Source organism: Heptranchias perlo, chromosome 7 (genome assembly GCF_035084215.1).
Source record: "Heptranchias perlo isolate sHepPer1 chromosome 7, sHepPer1.hap1, whole genome shotgun sequence".
Classification (NCBI taxonomy): Eukaryota; Metazoa; Chordata; class Chondrichthyes; order Hexanchiformes; family Hexanchidae; genus Heptranchias; species Heptranchias perlo.
Genome location: NC_090331.1, coordinates 42,194,791 through 42,219,826, shown reverse-complemented (window position 1 = coordinate 42,219,826; position 25,036 = coordinate 42,194,791). Strand labels below are relative to the sequence as shown.

Below are 25,036 nucleotides of genomic sequence, written 5' to 3'. Positions count from 1 at the left end.
CCACCAGTGTATCGCTGCTGCAGTATTATCTACAGGATGCACTGCAGCAACTTGCCACAGTTTCTAGGGCAGCATTTCCCAAACCTCTATCACTTTTGAATGACAAGGGCAGCAGGTACATGGAAAAACCATCACCTCTAAGTACCCCTCCAATTTACATATCATCCTGACTTGGACATATATCACCGTTCCTTCATTGTCACTGGATCCAAACCCTGGAACTCCCTACCCAACAGCATTGTGGAAGCACCTTCACCACACCGACTGCAGCAGTTCAAAAAGGCCCACCACCACCTCTCAGGACAACTAGGGATAAGCAGTAAATGCCGGCTCTGCCGTAACACCCACATCCCAACAATAATTTTTTTTTAAATGTTATTATTTATGCCAAAATTATTTTCCTAATAGCATTCTTAAATGAAATGGAAACTTTTCAGTTGAGTTCCACCACAGACTTTTACAAGAATCTTTGGTTCTGTCTTCACACAGGAGGACACAAATAACCTCCTAGAAATGTTAGGGAACCAAGGGTCTAGTGAGAGGGAGGAACTGAAGGAAATCAGTATTAGTAAAAAAAGTGCTAGGGAAATTAATGAGGCTAAAGGCTGACAAATCCCCAGAGCCTGGTAATCTACATCCCAGAGTACGAAAGGAAGTGGCCCTGGAAATAGTGGATGCATTGTGATCATCTTCCAAAATTCTAGACTCGAACAGTTCCTACAGATTGGAGGGTGGCAAATGTAACCCCACTATTTAAAAAAGGAGGGAGAGAAAAAACAGGGAATTACAGACCAGTTAGCCTCACATCAGTAGTGGGGAAAATGCTGGAGTCTATTATAAAAGATGTGATAACAGAACACTTGGAGGGCATTAACGGGATTGGACAAAGTCAGCATGGGTTTATGAAAGGGAAATCATGCTTAACAAATCTACTGGAGTTTTTTTTGAGGATGTAACTGGTAGGATAGGGGAGAACTAGTGGATGTGGTGTATTTGGATTTTCAGAAGGCTTTTGATAAGGTCCCACACAAGACGTTAGTGTGCAAAATTAAAGCACATGGGATTGGGGGAATATACTGGCATGGATTGAGAATTGGTTGACAGGAAACAGAGAGTAGGAATAAACACGTCTTTTTCCGGGTGGCAGGCAGTGACTAATGGGGTACCACAGGGATCAGTGCTTGGGCCCCAGCTAGTCACAATATATATCAATGATTTGGATGAGGGAACTAAATGTAACATTTCCAAGTTTGCGGACGACACGAAGCTGGGGTGGAATATGAGCTGTGAGGAGGATGCAAAGAGGCTCCAGTGTGATTTAGACAAGTTGGGTGAGTGGGCAAGAACATGGCAGATGCAGTATAACATGGATAAATGTGAGGTTATCCACTTTGGTTGTAAAAACAGAAAGGCAGATTATCTGAATGGTGATAGATTGGGAAAAGGGGAGGTGCAACGAGACCTGGGTGTCCTTGTACACCAGTCGCTGAAAGCGAGCATTCGGATGCAGCAAACAGTTAGGAAGGCGAATGGTATGTTGGCCTTCATTGCGAGAGGATTTGAGTACAGGAGCAGGGATGTCTTACTGCAGTTATATAGGGCCTTGGTGAGACCACATCTGGAGTATTGTGTGCAGTTTTGGTCTCCTTATCTGAGGAAGGATATCCTTGCCATGGAGGGAGTGCAATGAAGGTTCACCAGACTGATTTCTGGGATGGCAGGACTGACGTATGAGGAGAAATTGGGTCGACTAGGCCTATAATCACTAGAGTTTAGAAGAATGAGAGGTGATCTCATTGAAACATATAAAATTCTAACAGGACTAGACAGACTAGATGCAGGGAGGATGTTCCCGATGGCTGGAGTGTCCAGAACAAGGGGTCGCAGTCTCAGGATACGGGGCATGCCATTTAGAACCGAGATGAGGAGAAATCTCTTCACTCAGAGGGTGGTGAACCGTGGAATTCTCTACCACAGAAGGCAGTGGAGGCCAAGTCATTAGATGTATTCAAGAAAGAGATAGATATATTTCTTAATGCTAAAGGTATCAAGGGATATGGGGAAAAAGTGGGAACAGGGTACTGAATTAGACTATCAGCCATGATCATTTTGAATGGCAGAGCAGGCCTAAAGGGCCGAATGGCCTACTCTTGCTACTATTTTCTAAGTAATCATCACCCATTCCCAGCAAATAATATCTACATAAAAAAGGTTGTGATTATGAAAAGCAAGGTTGTGGTGTTCATTGCCTTTAACACAATTTAGCTCTTGAATGGATTACTGACCAAATATCCAGAAGACCTCAAGTCACAAACTGTGCATATCATTACAAATACTACAATGGAATACAAAGCCTCACCTTACCTTGTAAAAACCAATGCCAGATTATCACACTGACAACAGCACACTCCAATGACCCAAATGGTAAAAAAACAGAATATAGTGAAGTTATTCAATATAAACAATTTTACAACACCAAGTTATAGTCCAGCAATTTTATTTTAAATTCACAAGCTTTCGGAGGCTTCCTCCTTCCTCAGGTAAATGTTCAGGAGCTCCTCGAAGCCTACGCATTTATACATATAGAACAATACATGGTGTTTACAGAATGCCCCTGCAACTGCCCGTTGCCAAGGCAATCACCGTGTTCAGACAGAGAGGTGTCACCTGCAGAACCCCCGAATACACATTCAACAAAAAAACAAACAGGAAAAAAAAGAGAGGCAGAAACATCCGGAAGGCAGAGAAAGCCAGCAAATGACCCATTATATTAAAAACAGATAACATTTGTTCGCTGGTGGGGTAACGTGTAGCCTGACATGAACCCAAGATCCCGGTTGAGGCCGTCCTCATGGGTGCGGAACTTGGCTATCAATTTCTGCTCGACGATTTTGCGTTGTCGTGTGTCTCAAAGGCCGCCTTGGAGTACGCTTACCCGAAGGTCGGTGGATGAATGTCCATGACTGCTGAAGTGTTCCCCGACTGGGAGGGAACCCTCCTGTTTGGCGATTGTTGCGCGGTGTCCGTTCATCCGTTGTCGCAGCGTCTGCATGGTCTCGCCAATGTACCATGCTCTGGGGCATCCTTTCCTGCAACGTATGAGGTAGACAACGTTGGCCGAGTCACAGGAGTATGAACCATGCACCTGGTGGGTGGTGTCCTCTCGTGTGATGGTGGTATCTGTGTCGATGGTCTGGCATGTCTTGCAGAGGTTACCGTGGCAGGGTTGTGTGGTGTCGTGGACGCTGTTCTCTTGAAAGCTAGGTAATTTGCTGCGAACGATGGTCTGTTTGAGGTTGGGTGGCTGTTTAAAGGCGAGTAGTGGAGGTGTGGGGATGGCCATAGCGAGGTGTTTGTCCTCATTGATGACATGTTGAAGGCTGCGGAGAACACGGCGTAGTTTCTCCGCTCCGGGGAAGTACTGGACGACAAAGGGTACTCTGTTGGTTGCGTCCCGTGTTAGTCTCCGGAGGAGGTCTATGCGATTTTTTGCTGTGGCCCGTCGGAACTGTCGATCGATGAGTCGAGCGTCATATCCCGTTCTTACTAGGGCGTCTTTCAGCGTCTGTAGGTGTCCATCGCGTTCCTCCTCGTCTGAGCAGGCCCTGTGTATTCGCAGGGCCTGTCCATAGGGGATGGCCTCTTTGACGTGGTTAGGGTGGAAGCTGGAAAAGTGGAGCATCGTGAGGTTGTCCGTGGGCTTGCGGTAGAGTGAGGTGCTGAGGTGCCCGTCTTTGATGGAGATTTGTGTGTCCAAGAAAGAAACTGATTCTGAGGAGTAGTCCATGGTGAGCTTGATGGTGGGATGGAACTTGTTGATGTTATCGTGTAGTCTCTTTAGTGATTCCTTGCCGTGGGTCCAAAGAAAGTAAATGTCGTCGATGTATCTGGTGTATAGTGTTGGTTGGAGGTCTTGTGCAGTGAAGAAGTCCTGCTCGAACTTGTGCATGAAAATGTTGGCGTATTGGGGTGCGAATTTGGTCCCCATGGCTGTTCCGTGTGTTTGGGTAAAGAACTGGTTATCGAAGGTGAAGACATTGTGATCCAGGATGAAGCGGATGAGTTGTAGGATGGCTTCCGGAGATTGGCTGCTGTTGGTGTTGAGTATTGATGCTGTCGCAGCGATGCATAGCTTAATATACCAATGAATAGAAATAGATTCCTTTTTCATGACTCATCTTTGTCCCCATCACACATTTCACAAGTTTAGTGCAAATCACTACAATAATGCAACTTCCTGTCCACAACTTCACATTATTCAAACAGCATACTTCAGAAATTATAAATCAGTAGAGTGGTGGTTATGTTACTGGACTAATAATCCAGAGAACAGGAGTTCAAATCGCACCACGGCAGTCTGAAATTTTAATGATGTTTAAAAAATCTGGGAAATAAAAAGCTGGTATATCAGTAAAAGTGACCAAGAAGTTGTCAGATTTTTGAAAAAAAACCAACTGGTTCACTAATGTCCTTTAAGGAAGGAAACCTGCCATCCTTACCCGGTCTGGCCTATACGTGACTACAGTCCCACACCAATGTGTTTGACTCTTAACTGCCCTCTGAAGTGCTCTAGCAAGCCACTCAGTTGTATCATACCGCTACAAAGACTCACCATCACCTACTAAGGGCAACTAGGGATGCAATAAATGCCGACCTTGCCAGCTACACCCACATCCCAAGAATGAATTTAAAAAATACCATAACAGTTCTTATGAATCTATCTGCACCTATTTAAACATTGCATGGAGGTAAATAGACAGGTATCATAGTTCAGTATTTCTAGTTTTTGGAGCATTTGATTCCCAATCAGAAGGTCCCAATTTCCAGGGCTGGAGCCGTCTGCTCTTCAATTAACTTGTGCCAGTTGGGCAAGTTTATTGAGCTTTTGGCAGGGCTGCTAGGTGAAATATTGCATATTGGCAACACACCCCATCTCAAAAGGCAGGTAAAAAAACAAATTACAATAGTAGTGCATTCAGTTTGTATTGACCAAATATTGCCTACTCCCCTGTCCAGCAACAAGGTAAATATTTCAACAGTCAAGATAGCCGAATACTGTAGGCAGAAGATTTAAATATTCTAATTGGTTGGTTACCACCTGAACTGGAAGTTGTCAACAGTGGGGCCTGTAACTGTAAACCCAAGTGCCTCCCTCACCCGATGTGTTAAAACATAGTGCCCCATAAGTCATTTCACTGACAGTTTTGTGTCCCCATGCGTTCCTAAAGGTTGATTTAAAGTAATTTTTTTTATATATAATAGAAACATCAAAGAATAAACAAGCTGAAAATTGTTTATTAGTTCTTGCTCTCAATGATAGAAATCACAGAATCATAGAAATTTACAGCATTGAAGGTGGCCATTCGGCCCGTCATGATTGTGCCAGCCACAAAAAGAGCTATCCAGCCGAATCCCACTTTCCAGCTCTTGGTCCGTAGCCTTGTAGGTTACGGCACTTCAAGTACATAGCCAAGTACTTTTTGAATGTGATGAGGGTTTCAGGCAGTGAGTTTCAGACCTCCACCACCCTCTGGGTGAAAAGATTTCTCCTCAACTCCCCTCTAATCTTTCTACCAATTACTTTAAATCTATGCCCTCTGGTCACTGACCCCTCTGCTAAGGGAAATAGGTTCTTCCTATCCACTCTATCTAGGCCCCTCATAATTTTATAATCTCAATTAAATCTCCCCTCAGCCCCCTCTTTTCCAAAGAAAACAACCCCAGCCTATCCAATCTTTCCTCATAGCTAAAATTCTGCAGTCCTGGCAACATCCTCGTAAATCTCCTCTGTATCCTTTCTAGTGCAATCACACCTGTACGCAGTACTCTAGCTGTGGCCTAACTAGTGTTTTATACAGTTCTAGCATAACCTCGCTGCTCTTATGTTCTATTCCTCAGCTAATAAAAGAAAGTATCCCATATGCCTTCTTAACCACCTTATCTACCTGTCCTGCTACCTTCAGGGATCTGTGGACATGCATTCCAAGGTCCCTCTGTTCCTCTACACCTCTCAGCATCCTCTCATTTAATGTGCATTCCCTTGCCTTGTTTGCCCTCCCCAAATGCATTACCTCACACTTCTCTGGATTGAATTCCATTTGCCACTTTTCTGCCCACCTGACCAGTCCATTGACATCTTCCTACAGTCTACAGCTTTCCTCCTCACTATCAACCACACAGCCAATTTTTGTATCATCTGCAAACTTCTTACTCATGTCCCCTACATTTAAATCTAAATCCTTGATATATACCACAAAAGGCAAGGGACTTCGTACTGAGCCCTCCGGAACCCCAATGGAAACAGTCTTCCAGTCACAAAAACACCTGTTGACCATTACCCTGTGCTTCCTGCCACTGAGCCAATTTTGGATCCAATTTGCCACTTTCGCTTGGATCCCATGGGCCTTTACTTTTCTGACCAGTCTGCCATGTGGGACCTTGTCAAAAGCCGTGCTAAAATCCATGTAGACTACATCAAACATGCTACCCTCATTGAGTTTTTTGAGGCGGTGACAAGGAGGGTCAATCAAGTAAGTCACAACCTTCCCATAGAAATCCATGCCGATTATCACGGATTAATCAGTGCCTTTCTAAATGACGATTTATACCCCCCTCAGAATTTTTTCCCGATAATTTGCCCACCACCAAGGTTAGGCTGACTGGCCTGCAATTACTCAGCCTATCCCTTTCTCCCTTTTTAAACAACGGTACAATGTCAGTAGTCCTCTGGCCTGTATTCAGAGAGGATTGGAAAATGATGGTCAGAGCCTCCACTATTTCCTCCCTTAATTCTCTTAACAGCCTTGGACACATTTCATCCGGGCCTGGCAATTTATCTGCTTTCAAACATGCTAAACCCCTTAATATTTCCTATCTCACTATGTTTATCCCATCCAATATTTCACACTCCTCCTAAACTACAATGTCTGCACTGTCCCCCTCTTTTGTGAAGACAGACGCAAAGTATTCATTCAGAACCATACCCACGTCTTCCACCTCCACACACAGGTTACCTTTTTGGTCTCTAATAGGCCCTACTTTTTCCTTAGTTATCCTCTTGCTCTTTCTGTATTTATAAAACATCTTTAGGTTTTCCTTGATTATACATGCCAATATTTTTTCATGCCTTCTCCTTGCTTTTCTAATTTCCTTTTTAATTTCACCCCTGCACTTTCTATACTCCTCTAGGCTTCCTGCAGTATTGAGTGCTTGGTATCTGACATAAGCTTCCCTTTTTTCCTTATTCTACCCTGTATGCTCCTTGACATCCAGGGAGCTCTAGATTTGGGAGTCCCACCCTTTTTCTTCGTGGGAACATATTTGCTCTGAACCCTCACTATCTCCTCCTTAAATGCCTCCCACTGATTTACCTTCAAGTAGCTGTTTCATATATTATTTCATTTTTTGATACATTTCTTTTTTTTGACAAATCTCAAAATTCTAACGTTCAAGTATTATTAGGTATATGATCTGTTCAGCAATCCTATGTACAAAGTGTCAATAAAAGCTAAACAAGCACAATGTTTATACTTACTGTCACATAACAATGCACTTAAGGAAAAAAGGCAAAAGCAGCACAATTTTGTTCTTTCTGGCAAATCCACATGCACACACTTTACAATAGGGCTGCTGCAGAACCAAGGACATTATGCATACAGCTTACAAGATCAAATGTCACATACATATTTGGAACAGTCAACCTAAAAATAGAATTGTGCGAACAAAGCACTTGATTTTCTAAAGCTATCTGGGGCCAGTTCTGTTAAGGTTACTTCAGAAATATTTCCAATACACTTTTATATTGTCCAATTACAGATGTTTTATAAAGTACTCAAAAAAAAGAACTGCTTATCTTACTAAGTGTGTGCTTCACAGCTGACTTACTGTGCTGACAATAGTTTTGTGTGCCACAATTATCACATGCTGCAGCATGCAGAAATTATTTTGATCCGTTTTCAACAAAAGAAAACCAAGATAAAAGTTTGATAAGATCAGAATACGTGGTAGAAACATATAATTCTAACGCTTTATATCCTTCACCCTTTGTAAGCTTCTATTCCTCATCATAAAGAAATATATTAAATCATGTAACATTTCATATTTGTCTCAAAGTTATTCAATTTCAATAAATGTATTTATGGTAAGGTATGAAAGTACACTACAGCAAATGACAATAAAATGCCTTTGAAAGGAAGAGATATTTGGCAATTAAAATTCTTACCGTCTTTTTACAATTCATCAATATTGTTGAAAAAATACTCCAAAGTGTTAGCATAAATCTTGTTTACCAAGACCACTGCTTTATGGAAACTTGACATTTCAGGTCAGGTGTAAGCAATCATATTCACTTGGCTGACAGCCGAGAACTCCTTCAATAAGTACCTCCTCAAGCAGGCAATCATTATATTACTTCATATCAGTGAAGCAGCGCTGAGTTATTGTATGACTATACCAGCTCAGGTCAGAGATCTACTGGTGGCATAAAAAAGGAATGTTGTGTTCATCACCACAGCAAAGTGTGAATTGTTGAGACTTGACACCCTAAATCCACTTTTGTTCAATGCTCAATTCATAAATCACCCATTTGTTAAATCCAAGTGACAAAAACAGTGGACATACAACAAATCTATCCAATGAGCTCATTGGGCCAGAAATTGCTGAGAAGTCGCATCATTAGAATGGCATATTAACATCACTCTCCATTATTAGTTTGTAAAAAAAGAACCAGCAATGTGAGCAAAAGAGATATGGCATGAGTTCCGATTCTCCACAAATTGCTGGACGATTTGCACCATCCCACCATTCGTCTTGCCAAAGCCGATGAAAGCTTGTTCTCGCCATGAGGCTCCCTACTGAACTTAATGCCGATTGAGAAATTGCTGGATTTACAACGTTATTAAAACTTAGTCCCGCCACAGCCAGTTAGGGCTGATAATTAATGTCGCAGAGGACCCTGGTAGAATCATAGAATGGTTATAGAACAGGAGGTGGCCATTCAGCCCATACCGGCTCTTTGTAAGAGCAATCCAGTTACTCCCATTCCCCCACTCTTTCCCCGCAGCCCTGCAAATTTTTTCCCTTCAAGTATTTACCCATTTCCTTTTTGAAAGCCACGATTGAATCTGCTCCCACCACCCTTTCAGCGCATTCCAGATCATAACCATTCGCTGCATAAAAAAAGTTTTTCCTCATGTCACCTTTGGTTCTTTTGCCAATCACCTTAAATCTGTGTCCTCTGGTTCTCCACCCTTCCGTCAATGGGAACAGTTTCCCTTTATTTACTTTATCAAAACCCATCATGATTTTGAACACTTCTATCAAATCTCCTCAAAAAGGAAAACAAACCCAGCTTCTCCAGTCGATCCATATAACTGAAATCCCTCATCCCTGGAACCATTCTAGTAAATGTTTTCTGCACCCTCTCGAAGGCCTTCACATCCCTCCGTGCGGTGCCTAGATTTGGACACAATACTCCAGTTGTGGCCGAACCAGTATTTTATGAAGGTTCAAAATAACTTCCTTGCTTTTGTACTCTATGCATCTATTTATAAAGCCCAGGATCCAGTATGCTTTTTTTAAACCGCTTTCACTTCACACTTCTCTGCGTTAAATTTCACCTGCCATGTGTCTGCCCATTCCACCAGCCTGTCTATGTCCTCTTGAAGTCTATTACTATCCTCCTCACTATTTACTACACTTCCAAGTTTTGAATCATCTGCAAATTTTGAAATTATGCCCTGTACACCCAAGTCCAAGTCATTAATATATATCAAAAAAGGCAGTGGTCCTAGTACCGACCCCTGGGGAACACCACTGTACACCTCCCTCCAGTCCAAAAACAACCGTTCACCACTACTCTCTGTTTCCTGTCACTTAGCCAAATTCGTACCCATGCTGCTGCTGCCCCTTTTATTCCATGGGCTTCAATTTTTATGTGGCACTTTATCAAACGCCTTTTGAAAGTCCACATACACATCAACCCTATGTCACCTTAACAAAAAACTCAATCAAGTTAGTTAAACATGATTTGCCTTTATGGTAATGATGTGATTTATGGTCCTGACATTCACTATTGGAGGCCCATAAAGGGATTAGTGAAACTATGGAGTCTCACTCCAGCAGGTAATGAATTGTTCCTAGAGGTTTTTTATTCTTTTCATAAATCATGGCAGTCTTGTTGTGCCAGTCTTGCCATCCACACTCCTTTAAGTGTCGGAAGGCAATAATTTTTAGGATAGAAAGCTGTTTCAACACTAAGAGGGTCACTCACTCAAATGCAAATTAGATAGATTTCTTTCAGAAAATAACATTTTGGGATACAGTATATGCATAATTGGAGACATGGCATGTGATAAGTGTAGCATGTTTGGGAGAAAAAAAGGTACATTGCAACAGGAGTAAGCCATTCAGCCCTCAAGCCTGTTCCATCATTCAATTAGATCATGGCTGATCTGTACCTTAACAAAAATCTATCAATCTCAGTTTTGAAATTTTCAATTGATCTAGCCTCGTCAGCTTTTTGGGGGAAGAGAGTTCCAGATTTCTACTACCCTTTGTATGAAGATGTGCTTCCTGATATCACGCCTGAACGGCCTTGCTCTTATTTTAAGGTTATGCCACTTTGTTCTGGATTCCCCCACCAGAGGAAATAATTTCTCTCTGTCTACCCTAACAAATCCTTTAATTATCTTAAACACCTCAAATCAGATCACCCCTTAATCTTCTATATTCAAGGGAATGTAAGTCTCGTCTATGCAACCTGGCCTCGTAATTTAACCCTTTTAGTCCCGGTATCATTTTGGCGAATCTGCACCGCACCCCATCCAAGGCCAATATGTTCTTCCTGAAGTGCGATGCTCAGAACTAAATGCAGTACTCTAAATGGGGTCTAACCAGGGCTTTATATAACTGTAACATAACTTTCACCCCCTTGTATTCCAGTCACCTTGAGATAAAGGCCAATGGCCTTTTAAATTATTTTTTGTACCTGTCCACTAGCTTTTAGTGATTTAAGGACCCTTAAATCTCTCTGCTCCTTCACAGCTCCTAGCTTCTCACCATTTAGAAAACACTCTGATCTATCTTTCTTAGGTCCAAAGTGAATGACCTCACAATTCCCCACATTGAACTCCATCTGCCACACTTTCGCCCACTCACAATGACTTTGGACCTATGGTTCCCAAATCTCTTCACCACTGGGGTTTTCCTGGTGTCATTTCTGGGCCAGTTGTGGACTAATTGATAGAAATTGATTGCTATCATTCTTCAACAACTCTCATCATTGTGTCATGCGACTACCAGGATGGTGGAATGCGAGCTAGATGGGCCTTGGTCTTTTTCGTCTGGCAATTCCTATGTTCCTATAAAACTGGTGCAATGGCGTACCTACTGGGTGTTCCACTGTTCCTGATCATGATGGACAGGGACACAGGCGTTATTCTTTATTGGTCAAGAATGTTTGTACATTTTGCACACCTACCCTGCCATTCACTCATTAACTTTTCAAGGACCAATACAGCAATTCCCAAACACAACTGGGTTACAATGTCCTCTTCTTCTGCCTGTTCCTTTTAATTATGTTATTACTTTTTCTATGTCTTTTTTTCTCTCAATCCACTTTCTTCCTTTCACTCTCTTTATTCCTTTTTCTGTCTCTATATTTCGTTAGACTCTAATTCACCCTATATCCTCTCCATCTTGCGTTCTATTTCTTTCTTTCATTGGACAAGGAGATAAACCATTGGGCGCAATGTTCTCGAGGTCCCAGATGCAACATTGACATAGTTGCGACCTTATCGGATCAACGTTCCAGCAATGTGCGACGCAAATATAGTGCAATGTCAACGGTGAGCATAAAAGTCCAATTAACGCTGTTGGCCGCCAAACCCGCCATTGCAGCAATTTCTAGCCCAATGTTTGTACAGGCTTTGCAGAGGTACCATTATTGAATTTCCCAAAGGTTTCTGACAGAGACCACACAATATCCTGCAGCATAATAAATGCCATTGGCAGGCAACCTACTCATCACACAAGATTGCACATCATAGCACCAATAACAACATTCTTTTTGCTACCTGACGCACATTAGATATGGAAAAGTTACCTCAGCAGCTTGATGGGTTGAAAGGGAAAATGCATTTATGATTTACTCCCATCAGCCCCTATCAGGTAGCATTTAAATGCTTTTTCCCCATCCCACCAGTCACATGGGAAGGCAGGATTAAATTGATCTACAGTTCTTAGCAGAACAGTAGCAATTTTAGGTGAGGATATACTGTACTAGTGGGGCTGGGGTGCATTCACATTTGGTATGTTTTACAGTATAATGTATTGTATTCTGAAGTGGTAAACTTGAATGCGGCTATACTGCAAAATTCTCTAAAATGCATTGAGGAGGACTGGATGAAAGCATACGGCTGGCTAGGAGGGGAGCTTGAGACCTAAATGAACTCTAGAGTGGAACATGGAGCCTATCGTAGTCTGTAGGGAAGCTCAGAACCTGAAGGATGTCTGGAGGGAAACTCAGAAGCTGGCGCAGGCCCGGAGGGAAGTTCGATACCTCAATGAAGCTTGGAGGAAAGCTCAGGACCTAGATGAGGCCTGGAGGGAAGCCTAAAACTCGGAGGTAGCCTTGAGAGCTTGTTGGACAGGAGCTGCAGTAGATCTTGTGAAAAAATTCCAAAGTGAGGACCCGGAAGCTGCAACATGGAAAAGTCAGGATTTTAAGGATTGCAGGAATTGCACATGAGCCGGACAAAAACTGTATTGTCCACCATACTTTTAAAGAGAAGTGAACTGAAATATAATACCCGCAGAACCTGTAAGATTGACATATAGGTTCAGCATCAACAAATGAATGGTCCATTGGACATTTCAAAGCCAGGCTGGTGTATAATGAGCACCAGGTAGGTTAAGCCCTTCTTTCTTTAGCTGCTCCCAATTTTTTAATCTGTAATGCCAGCGGGTTACTTGTTTTGTGCCTGAAAAGTAAGCATACTCTTCTCTACAGAGATTAAAAATTGGTACATGTCATATACCCCCAATCATCATTTTAGAGACCTCTTGTCTTTCTGAAGCTTGCAGTTTAACTCTGCTGACATGGGCATCATGCATGGTAAAGCATTTTACATCTCTTTTGTACATTTCAATAGGTTAATTAATATCTTATTGTCCAAATTTCTTCTACCCAGAAACTTTACTTTTAACCCTTTGCAAGCTGCACCAGTCTGCAATATTGCATTTCTTGGACTTTTAACGCTTACATTCTCTATATAAATGCTATTACAATATTCGAAATCTTCTTAGCTTGTGCATAGGTGTGGCACAAAAAAATAGTACACTCAACAACAACTTAACCGTAAAAGCATGAGATAACAAAAGGGTGTTGTACTACAACAGGTGCAATAGCAAAGCAGTACGAGATTTTGGATGGTCTTATAAATCTTGCTTCAGTGTATTTGGGTGTCAGGTGACTCCCAACTACCACTTGTGTCAATACATATCCAAAACTGATTTGTATCAACTCGAGTGTAATATGACAGCAGTCTGAGAATTACATCAAAATTGGTCTACTTTTTAAACAAAAATTAGTTTTACTTGACAAGTCTGCTTGGGCTTCCACTGAAAAGCAGCATCCCCAGAGGAAAGCTCTCTTCCAACCTTGCTCAAGCAGGCTTCCTGGATTAACTCTTGGATGACTTTTTATTCATAGCAAAATCTAAAATTTTAACAAAGGGATTGAACAAAAATTAACAACCTGAAACAGTTCACAATATGAAAATAAATTGCAGCCAGAAATGAACAAATGATCAAATTCATCAACATCCGGTTTAAAAACTCATGCAAAGATTTTTCAATGAATCTAATAACTCTAGATAATTACATTACTTTTCTGCATAAACAGAAGACTAAGGATGAATGGATTTGAGGAAAAATGAAATTAACTGGCTTTTATGATGTTGATGAGTTTGAAGTAGTGGTTAGAGTCTCAGAGTAATTGTCATGTGCGAGATCTGTTGTCACCTCATCTTGGAAGTGCTAGAGAATAATCACAGATGTTATGCAATCAGTTAACAAACCACAGCAACAATGTAAATTGCAACCTCCACTGTCCGTGCTCCTTCAGGTGAAACATTAAACCATGGTCCACATGCCTGTTCCAGTGGATGTTAAAGATCACAAGAAAGCATTTTTAAAAGATCGGGGAGTTCTCTCTGTGTCCTGGTCATCATTCCTTATTCAATTAACACCACCAAAAATAAATTAACTGGTCTTTCATCTCAGTGCTGTTTGAGAGACCTTGGGACTGATTTTAAACCCCAAGAATGGGTGGGAGTTGAAAATAGTTGGTTTTTTGGGTCACAACCGGAAAGTTTTCGGACTTTGCATTCCCAGTGGGAGGCCTGTACTTTTACGCACCGACGTTAAACCAAGAAATAAAGCAGAGTTGCGGTCACGATCCAAAAAAACTATTTTCAACTCCCACCCGTTCTTGGGATTTAAAATCATCCCCGTGTGCAAAATGGCTGTGTTTTCCCACTTAACAGGAGCCTGGAAAGCACTTTGGAACATTTCTGAGAGACATGATAAAATGCTATCATGATGCAAACAGTTATTTTTCTTTCAATTATCCACCTTCCTGATTATTGGCATAATTTTAACTGAAGAAAGTCTTGCATGACATATCACCTCATTCCACAGCCCACTGATGCCAATTTCCCCCATTTAACATTAATCAACTTCAAAGCTCATACATTAAATCAGGTGTCAAACTCAATTTACATGGTGGGCCTGATCAGACATCCTGCAACTTGGCGTGGACCACATTCAGCAAAAAAGTTATTTGGACACACTGAAGTAGAAATTGGTATGCGTTTTGCCCATTTTTTGTGGTTAAAACGGGTTCAATGTATGCCAATTTCTGGGCATGCCTTCCACCAAGATCTTCGCCTCAGTGTGAAGCACATTGGACATTCCTTGCCTTAAAAGCATTTAACAAATTCAAGTTCTTGTTCACTGTGCTGCTTATGATCTTACAGCACAGAAATGAAGCAATTCTTAAAATCCTGCACAAAGTTAGAGCAGTAATTTTTGATATTTCTACACTGTTCAGTAGGGTATGACATTCCCCATTATTATAAAGCGGGATATGCCATAGCTGATGAGTAGTTGAATTGCATTTGTGACTTTCTCAGAAGAGACGGGGGAAGAGTTTGGTATTTCTGCCCAGTGCCACCCCCCCCCAACTTTCCAGGAGGACTGGACAGGAGTACCCAAAGTGTACTGCATTTGGCCAGGCGCAGCACTGCCAGTATTTCCAGTCACACACCATTGACATGACCTGTTAACAGGGCCAACACCGGTAGGGCATAGCGCCAGCAGAAAGGGGAGGAAATTCGAGCGCAGCTTCAGACCACTCAGGCCTGCAGCTATATTCCTGGCCACCAGCCTCCGGATCTTCCGGCTACTGCTGAAGCACGATAGCCAGGACGTCCCAAGGCCTAAAGATCTGCTGAGAGAGTAAAAAAAATTGAAACTTACCCTGTAGGGTCCTCTTCAACTGCTAGGCCCCCTCAGTGCAAACCCAACACCATCTTTCTGGAACATCCCTTTGACTGGGTGCTGCATATCCATAACTCCAGGTATAAGATGGATATGAGGCTGGACACTCCCCTTCCTGCCTCATTTAAATGACAGCAATAAGCACAGGTCCAGCTCCAGCCCCCTCCCAGAGAAGCCCTAGAAATCTGGGGCAACGTATAAAGGGTGGAGACTTGGTATAACAGGACTCTGCTCCTTTTTCCTCCTAAGCTTTGTGCCTGGGGAATAAGCGTTCCCTCGGGACAAAGTTCAAAAACAATTGACCCCATAAACACCAAGTTACAAATCACTGGTTGATTATCTTCACATCGGAATATTTCTACAGGGATCCCTCAGGAAATATACTGAGCTCATCTCTACTTTTCTTAAGAATTAGTGCCTGCCTTCCTGTTCTTTTTTAAAACTGACGGCCACAGACAGGTTTACTCTTCTCTGAAAAATCAACAGCAATAAACAAGCAGCACTGGAGAGATGCCTGACCAATTTTGCAGCATCTTCAGTACTGAGAAGTCAACAAGTGAATAATTCTGTGACTGGTGTTGCTTATCAATTTCTTACTTAAAAAGGTCCCAATCTTCTTCCAGTTTAAAAATATTCAGCTTTTCTCAGGTTTGTAATGATGATGAACTTATCCTGGGACAAACAGATTAGGAATGGCTGATAAACTTCAGAATTTTTATTTGTGAAATGCCTTTTTTCTAGAAAAAAAATTGATGAGCAGAACTGTAAGATTTTCCCTTTTCCAAAAGAGGAACTCGCAATTTCTCTAATCCTTTTCGCCCCTAGGCAGACTGTGTTGAAAGTCACTTTCTCTGCCACCTATCATTCTAGGAAGCACAAGGATTACAAGGAAACAGAACACTGCAATCTGATAGAGGACATAGGTGCTAGATTTTCTACCCATAGACAATGAATGCTTGGAAATTTAGCCCACTGTTCTGAAAGATCTCCAAAACTATTTTTTGCAATAGTCCACAAATGGATCCTATGCATCATAAAACTTAGATTCATAAAGTAACCACACAGGCGTTGCCTTTTCTGCTTATACATTTCATATGCTTTTCACCCAGGGATTTTGAAATAGAAGCTCTGATTCTTTACATTTCTACATTCTGAGGCTGACATCAATAAGTGAGATTTGGTTATTGCATAGTCCAGCAAATAATTCCACTGGTGGAAGACCGAACATACAGCTTTTTAAATCAAAAGGGTTATGGGTAGTGAATAACTAAGCTCACGTCTTTGCCCGCCATTTCCCAAAAGAGGCTTTTTGGGGGCAATACTCAACCAACAGACTTGTATAACCTTGAACTCTCAGCCCTGCGGCATAATGAAAGCACTCCCATAAAACCACTCAGTCCTGTTAGGGTATGAACTACTCAAAGAATATTATTTTTGCTTCAACTTCCGTTTGTTATGTTGACCATTCAGTTAATGTTGTACTTCACAACTAGGAGTGAGATATTTTCCATTATCTTTCTGAACTGCATTACAAACGTGTCTCAACAAAAACAGAATGGGATTTCATCAGTTCAACTTTGCACACTACAAGCATAAACTCTTAAACCAGCTTTTCATTTCATATATGAATGATCTACATCACAAATATATTATGGATAAGGTACTCTCCCATACAGACAACACCTTCCACCAACATTAATTTTGCAATCACAAACAAGAATGTTTTTTTTTTAAATTGACCCAAATCAATTGAAAATGTTTGACATTGTACAATAGAAGCTCATCTAATGGCTCAGCTGATTAAAGTAGTGAGTAGCTGGGCTATACAGACCAGAAAAATTGCAGTTTTGATATCACTTGGTGCTAAGATTGCTGATCTCAAGCAGTAGGAGCCAAAAATTAGCCTCAGCACATCTTGATTAGAGAGGGAAAAAACTTTTGAGAGCTCCCATTCCTAATTATCCAGTGATCTTTGCTGGAAGTGAACATGCTCAGCTGTCATGTCCTCCTGATCAAATAGTCTCCTGACACTCAAGCATCCGGCCTCACACATGAACAATTGCCACTTGAGCGTGATATCAATAGACCCCCCCCAAGCACCCACAGAGTCATAGAATCATAGAAGTTACAACATGGAAACAGGCCCTTCGGCCCAACATGTCCATGTCGCCCAGTTTATACCACTAAGCTAGTCCCAATTTCCTGCACTTGGCCCATATCCCTCTATACCCATCTTACCCATGTAACTGTCCAAATGCTTTTTAAAAGACAAAATTGTACCCGCCTCTACTACTGCCTCTGGCAGCTCGTTCCAGACACTCACCACCCTTTGAGTGAAAAAATTGCCCCTCTGGACCCTTTTGTATCTCTCCCCTCTCACCTTAAATCTATGTCCCCTCGTTATAGACTCCCCTACCTTTGGGAAAAGATTTTGACTATCTACCTTATCTATGCCCCTCATTATTTTATAGACTTCTATAAGATCACCCCTTAACCTCCTACTCTCCAGGGAAAAAAGTCTCAGTCTATCCAACCTCTCCCTATAAGTCAAACCATCAAGTCCCGGTAGCATCCTAGTAAATCTTTTCTGCACTCTTTCTAGTTTAATAATATCCTTTCTATAATAGGGTGACCAGAACTGTACACAGTATTCCAAGTGTGGCCTCACTAATGTCTTGTACAACTTCAACAAGACATCCCAACTCCTGTATTCAATGTTCTGACCAATGAAACCAAGCATGCCGAATGCCTTCTTCACCACCCTATCCACCTGTGACTCCACTTTCAAGGAGCTATGAACCTGTACTCCTAGATCTCTTTGTTCTATAACTCTCCCCAACGCCCTACCATTAACGGAGTAGGTCCTGGCCCGATTCGATCTACCAAAATGCATCACCTCACATTTATCTAAATTAAACTCCATCTGCCATTCATCGGCCCACTGGCCCAATTTATCAAGATCCCGTTGCAATCCGAGATAACCTTCTTCACTGTCCACAATGCCACCAATCTTGGTGTCATCTGCAAACTTACTAACCATGCCTCCTAAATTCTCATCCAAATCATTATCCGAGTCATGTCCTAAAAAAGTGAGAGAACATGAGGAATGGGAGAAAACTAACAGAATATTAAAAGAACTGCACAATTTTGCATGATGGCTCAGAGACTAAATGCACTATATGTTTTGGTACTAAGCCATACACATATGTAAAGCATACAGTGATGATCCCCAGGGGTCAGTATTAGGATCACTGCTCTTTTTGATATATATTAATGAGCTGGAGTTGGCAAAAGAGGGTATAATTTCAAAGTTTGCAAGTGACATGAAACTCGGAAATGTAGTAAACAATGTGGAGAATAATAATAGACTTCAGGAGGACACAGACAGACTGATGAAATGGGCAAACACATGGCAGATGAAATTTAATGCAGAGAAATGTGAAGTGATGCATTTTGGTAGGAAGAATGAAGAGAGGCAATATAAACTCAATGGTACAATTTTAAAGGGAATGCAGGAACAGAGACCTCGGGGTACGCATACACAAATCTTTGAAGGTGGCAGGACAATTTGAGAAGGCTGTACAAAAAAAAGCATCTGAGATCCTGGGCTTTAATAATAGAGGCATAGAGTACAAAAGCAAGGAGGTTATGCTAAACCTTTACAAAACACTTGTTACGCCTCACGGTACGGAAGCATAGTGGTTATGTTACCGGACGAGTAATCCAGAGGCCTGGACTAATAATCCGGAGTCATGTGTTCAAATTCCGCCACGGCAGCTGGGGAATTTAAATTCAATTAATTAAATAAAATCTGGAACTAAAAAAAAACTAGTATCAGTAATGGTGGCCATGAAACTACCAGATTGTCGTAAAAACCCATCTGGTTCACTAATGTCCTTTAGGGAAGGAAACCTGCTGTCTTTACCTGGTCTGGCCGATGTGTGACTCCAGACCCACGGCAATGTGGTTGATTCTTAATTGCCCTCTGAAATGGCCTAGCAAGCCACTCAGCTGTAAAATCTCGCCAAAAAAAGTCACAAGAAGAATAAAACCGAACAGACCACGAGGCACCGGACACGATAAAGGCAAACCAAGCCCAGTCGACCCTGCAAAGTCCTCCTCACTAACATCTGGAGACTTGTGCCAAAATTGAGAGAGTTGTCCCACAGACTAGTCAAGCAACAGCCTCACATAGCCACACTCACAGAATCATATATTTCAGCCAAAGTCCCAGACTCTTCCATCACCATCCCTGGGTATGTCCTGTCCCACCAGCAGGACAGACCAACCAGAGGTGGCGGTACAGTGATATACAGTCAGGAGGGAGTGGCCCTGGGAGTCCTCAACATTGATTCCGGACCCCGTGAAATCTCATGGCAGCAGGTCAAACATGGGCAAGGAAACCTCCTGCTGATTACCACCTACCGCCCTCCCTCAGCTGATGAATCAGTCCTCCTCCATGTTCAGCACTTCTTGGAGGAGGCACTGAGGGTAGCAAGGGCACACAATGTGTTCTGGGTGGGGGTCTTCAATGTCCATCGTACCTAAAAATGAGGTGCCAACCTGGTGAAGCTACAACTCAGGACTACATGCATGCTAAACAGCGGAAGCAACATGCTATAGACAGAGCTAAGCAATTCCACAACCAACGGATCAGATCAAAGCTCTGCAGTTCTGCCACATCCAGTCTTGAATGGTGGTAGACAATTAAACAACTAACGGGAGGAGGAGGCTCTGCAAACATCCCCATCCTCAATGACGGCAGAGTCCAGCAAGTGAGTGCAAAAGACAAGGCTGAAGCATTTGCAACCATCCACACCCAGAAGTGCCGAGTGGATGATCCATCTCGGCCTCCTCCCGATATCCCCACCATCACAGAAGCCAGTCTTCAGCCAATTCGATTCACTCCACGTGATATCAAGAAACAGCTGAGTGCACTGGATACAGCAAAGGCTATGGGCCCCGACAACATCCCGGCTGTAGTGCTGAAGGCTTGTGCACCAGAACGAGCCGCGCCTCCAGCCAAACTGTTTCAGTGTGGCTACAATACTGGCATCTACCTGCCAATGTGGAAAATTGCCCAAGTATATCCTGTCCACAAAAAGCAGGACAAATCTAATCCGGCCAATTACCACCCCATCAGTCTACTCTCAATCATCAGCAAAGTGGTAGAAGGCGTCATCGACAGGGCTATCAAGCGGCACTTACTCACCAATAACCTGCTCACCGATGCTCAGTTTGGGTTCCGCCAGGACCACTCAGCTCCAGACCTCATTACAGCCTTGGTCCAAACATGGACAAAAGAGCTGAATTCCAGAGGTGAGGTGAGAGTGACTGCCCTTGACATCAAGGCAGCATTTGACCGAGTGTGGCACCAAGGAGCCCTAGCAAAATTGAAGTCAATGGGAATCAGGGGGAAAACTCTCCAGTGGTTGTAGTCATACCTAGTACAAAGGAAGATGGTAGTGGTTGTTGGAGGCCAATCATCTCAGCCCCAGGACATTGTTGCAGGAGTTCCTCAGGGCAGTGTCCTAGGCCCAACCATCTTCAGCTACTTCATCAATGACCTTCCCTCCATCATAAGGTCAGAAATGAGGATGTTTGCTGATGATTGCACAGTGTTCAGTTCCATTCGCAACCCCTCAGATAATGAAGCAGTCTGTGCCCGCATGCAGACAAGTGCCAGGCAATGACCATCTCCAACAAGAGAGAGTCTAACCACCTCCCCTTGACATTTAACGGTATTACCATCGCCGAATCCCCCACAATCAACATCCTGGGGGTCACCATTGACCAGAAACTTAACTGGACCAGCCACATAAATACTGTGGCTACAAGAGTAGGTCAGAGGCTGGGTATTCTGCGGCGAGTGACTCAACTCCTGACTCCCCAAAGCCTTTTCACCATCTACAAGGCACAAGTCAGGAGTGTGATGGAATACTCTCCACTTGCCTGGATGAGTGCAGCTCCAACAAAACTCAAGAAGCTCGACACCATCCAGGACAAAGCAGCCTGCTTGATTGGCACCCCATCCACCACCCTAAACATTCACTCCCTTCACCGCCGGCGCAACGTGGCTGCAGTGTGTACCATCCACAGGATGCACTGCAGCAACTCGCCAAAGCTTCTTCGACAGCACCTCACAAACCCGCGACCTCTACCACCTAGAAGGACAAGGGCAGCAGGCACATGTAAACACCACCACCTGCACGTTCCCCACCAAGTCACACATCATCCTGACTTGGAAATATATCGCTGTTCCTTCATCGTCGCTGGGTCAAAATCCTGGAACTCCCTTCCTAACAGCACTGTGGGAGAACCTTCATCACACGGACCGCAGCGGTTCAAGAAGGCGGTCACCACCGCCTTCTCAAGGGCAATTAGGGATGGTCAATAAATGCTGGCTTTGCCAGCGACGCCGACATCCCATGAACAAATAAAAAAAAAAGCTGGAATATTCTGTTCAATTCTGGGCACCACACTTTAGAAAGGATGTCAAGGCCTTAGAGAGGATGCAGAAGAGATTTACTAGAATGGTACCAGGGATGAGGGACTTCAGTTATGTGGAAAGACTGGAGAAACTGGGGTTGTTCTCCTTAGAGCAGAGAAGGTTAAGGGGAGATTTGACAGAGGTGTTCAAAATCATGAATGGTTTTGATAAAGTAAACAAGGAATAACTGTTTCCAGTGGCAGAAGGGTCCGTAACCAGAGGACACTCATTTAAGGTGATCAGCAAAAGAGCTGGAAGCGACTTGAGGAAACTTTTATTTACGCAGTGAGTTGTAATGATCTGGAATGTACTGCCTGAAAGGGTGGTGGAAGCAGATTCAATCGTCACTTTCAAAAGGGAATGAGATAAGTATTTGAAGGGAAAAAATTTGCAGCGCTCCGTGGAAAAAGCAGGGGAATGGGACTAATTGGATAGCTCTTTCAAAGAGTTGGGCGTGATGGGCCGAATGGCCTCCTCCTGATGATACACCAAGAAGCTCCCACTTCTAATCTCTGATTTCTCTATATTTATTTAGTTAATCTAGTGAGGTTACTACTACTACTACTACAACTACAACAACAAGCATTTATAGAGCGCCTTTAAAGTGATAAAACCTCCCAAGGCACTTCACAGGAGCGTTATCAAAAATCTGACACCAAACCACATAAGGAGGTATTCGGACCAGTGACCAAAAGCTTGGTCAAAGGAGCGTCTTAATGAGAGGTAGAAAGGAGGAGAGGTTTAGGGAGGGAATTCCAGAGCTTAGGGCCTAGGCAGCTGCAGGTACGGCTGCCAATGGTGGAGAAATTAAAAATCGGGGATGCACAAGAGGCAAGAATTGGAGGAGCGCAGAGATCTCGGAGAGTTGTAAGGCTGGAGGAAGTTACAGAGATCGGGACGGGAGAGGCCATGGACGGATTTGAAAACAAGGATGAGAATTTTAAAATCAAGGTGTTGCCAAACTAGGAGCCAACGTAGATCAGCGAGCACAGGGGTGATGGGAGAGCAGGATGTGATGCGAGTTAGCTTACCAGCAGCAGAGTTTTGGATGAGCTCAAGTTTATGGAGGGTGGAAGATGAGAGGCCAGCCAAGAGAGTACTGGAATAATCAAGTCGCGAGGTAACAAAAGGTAGTATGGTACTACATTTGTCCTCAGTATTTCTAGATAAAGGGGGGTGGGGGGATAGGAACATAGTAATTTCTAGATGGAAAAAGACCAAGGTCCATCCTGGTAGCGATAATGGAGTTGACAACTAATCATAGCAATCAATCTCTATCAATTAGTCTACAACAGACCCAGACATGTCACAAGGAAAATCCCAGTGGTGGAGCACTTTGGGAATCATAGATCCAAAGTCACCTGTGCCTCCCAAGCATGCTACACTTACCACTCTTCCTGTCTCATATTACTCATATACTGTACCCCAAAATGTTATTTTCTGAAAGAGATCTGTGTAATTTGCATCTGAATTAATGAATACTAACTGCTTCCACCGTCTCCCTAGGGAGCCTGTTCCATAGATTGATCGCTCGCCCAATGAAATATTGTTTCCGCAGAATTTACCCCCCTTCAAGCGTAGGCCACGTTCTCTGGTTCTACTGTTCAGGAAAAGGTGAAATCACTGGTCATGGTCTACATTATCTAGTTCCTTTAGAATCCCCAAAACAGCAAACATATCACCCACCTCTAACCATCAATCTCGAAATCAGGTAGTTTCTCAATCCAAATTACCAGTGACCCCTGCTGGGTGCATATATGGATGTCAGGTGATGACATTAATGGGCTGAGCACCACTTCCCCCAAATACAAGTAGTTTTAAACTCCCAGTGGTTCACAGAGCTGCTGCATCACTCACTACAGCTCAATTGTAATGTACATATGCTGCCACGTCACGTGGCTTCTGCATTCAGCTAGATAATCCAAAAGGGCAGGGGGGAGAAAGAGAAATTTGAATTGATATTGGCCACTTACCAATCTATATTTGAATGGAACAGCTTGTTGTATGCCATTAACAAAGCTGGCCTATCAGAACAGAACATCACCATCATTCCTGATGTTGCTATCTCTACTGTGTGGGCAGGTAAGAGAGGATTTTGCAATAACTATTTAAAACACATCGGACAAAATAAAACCAGAAATAAAATTATGATTTTTTTTCATAGAAAACTGTTTAAAAACAAATTGGTGTAAATTTCATTCCAACCAGCATAACAATGTTTGTAATATGTGTACATAGGAATGCACTGTTGTACAATTCTACAACAAAGGTATGATTTAGATATTCCAAACTCAGTGCGAGAAGCGCTATGCTACAAATGATATACGCCTCTACCTTCTGATGTTGTTTGTAAAATCTGTTGTTTCAGTGTTGCTTAATATCGCCTTCTTTTGCTATCATTTTTGTCTGTTTACGTTTCTGTGAGACATTTTCCTACATTAAAGGCACTATATAAAAGCGAAGTGTTCAGTTTTTTTTTTAAGTAAATGCTTAGATGATCTTCAAGTCAAGGCTTAGTTAAGTTGTCTTTGTAATGTTTTAATGGCAGACACATATATGTTTTACATAAATCAGCATTTGGACCCTATCTGCTTGTTCACTTTTACATTTAAAAATCAGGACAATTGTGAGCAGCTATCCATCTGCATTGCTGCCCTACCTCAATTTAATTTGATGTGGAGATGCCGGTGATGGACTGGGGTTGACAATTGTAAACAATTTTACAACACCAAGTTATAGTCCAGCAATTTTATTTTAAATTCACAAGCTTTCGGAGGCTACCTCCTTCCTCACCTGAGGAAGGAGGTAGCCTCCGAAAGCTTGTGAATTTAAAATAAAATTGCTGGACTATAACTCAATTTAATTTGCACTTGCTGCAGCATCACGTGGCATTCATTCTCGGCAAGACAGGCCAAGAAAATCAGGATGGAGGAGAGAAAACTATTGGTGACTTTACTAAGTGGTGCCAAACTTCTGATTGATATT

The 25,036-nt window shown here is 42.6% G+C and overlaps 1 protein-coding gene across 6 annotated transcripts in view; it reads right to left on the bottom strand.

Annotated features, from left to right (window-relative positions):
• LOC137323649 (RNA-binding motif, single-stranded-interacting protein 1-like) overlaps positions 1 to 25,036 on the bottom strand; it is a 506,296-nt gene that overhangs the window by 433,053 nt on the left and 48,207 nt on the right. The gene's annotated exons all lie outside the window — the stretch shown is intronic.